Source organism: Theobroma umbraticum, unplaced genomic scaffold (assembly GCF_002168275.2).
Source record: "Theobroma umbraticum cultivar Fairchild unplaced genomic scaffold, ASM216827v3 scaffold_89.0, whole genome shotgun sequence".
In the NCBI taxonomy this organism is placed as follows: Eukaryota; Viridiplantae; Streptophyta; class Magnoliopsida; order Malvales; family Malvaceae; genus Theobroma; species Theobroma umbraticum.
The window spans coordinates 1,231,208-1,232,367 of NW_018397271.1; positions in this window are offsets into that span (position 1 = coordinate 1,231,208).

The window sequence follows — 1,160 nt, forward strand, 5'->3', positions numbered from 1 at the left end:
ATATTATTCTGAAAAGAAAAAGGTTTAAATTTATAGTAATATATTATAAAAATATATTTTAAAATTATAAATTGATTAAAATTGTTAATATTTTAATCATAATATCATTTAAATTTTAAATAAAATATTTAAATGATCAATTATTAATATTTTAAATTAATATAGAATAAAAATATTAATATTTTATTCTATTCCCACATAATAGTTATTCTATTCTATTCCTATCTATTCCACTTACCAAACGTAACCTTAGAGGAAACGTTTGTGAGAAATTCAAATCTAGAAGTAAGATTATCCTAGAAGAATTGTTTAATCTTTCATATTTAAAAGTTAATTCTGAAGATGTCATAACTTAATCTGATTCAAGAATTGAATCAAATACACAACTTGAACATCAAATTGTGGTATCTTGACACATTGGAAGGGTTGTGAGAGAACTTGATCAATATATGGGTCTTGGAAAAAATATGATTGCACTCTTAGATGAATATGAATATGATCTCATTACTTATAAGGATACCATTAATAAAGTTGATTCTAAGCAATTGCATAAGGCATTGATATTTGAGTTGGACTCCAACAAAGTTTAGACTTTAGTAGATCCACTTAAAAGGATAAAACCCAGAGGAAGTGATGGGAAGGTGGAGACCTTCAAGGTTAGATTAGTAGTTAAGGGCTATACCTAGTGTAAAATCCCATTTTACATTGTCCAAATGTATCCATAGATTTCATCTAGAAGAGAAACTATTGACACATTTGGATAATGTAAGGTGAGATTTTCCACAAAATGCTTTTCAAAAACATTTTTGTTAGACTTGAATTACATCATGTTTTGATTTGACAAAACTCACATGTCTTCTTGAATTGAATGTTAGGCATTTGAAATTGTTTTAATTACATTTTTAGTCCCTAAAGGTTATAAAAATGTTTGAAAGGCCATCCATCACTAGAAAACATCTTACAAACTTTCAAACAATGCATTTTCAGCCAAGCAATCAAAAGCAAACTTGCCTTAAAATGTTTAATTGAATATAGGTAGTAGGCAATCAGAAAGTAGCTAGAGAGAATTACTAAAAACCTAAAAGAACTTCATGACACAAGTCAAAAGTCCGTTCTAAAGAAGCTCAAGTTGATCTGAAGGCTAAAAGAGTGCAAAACTT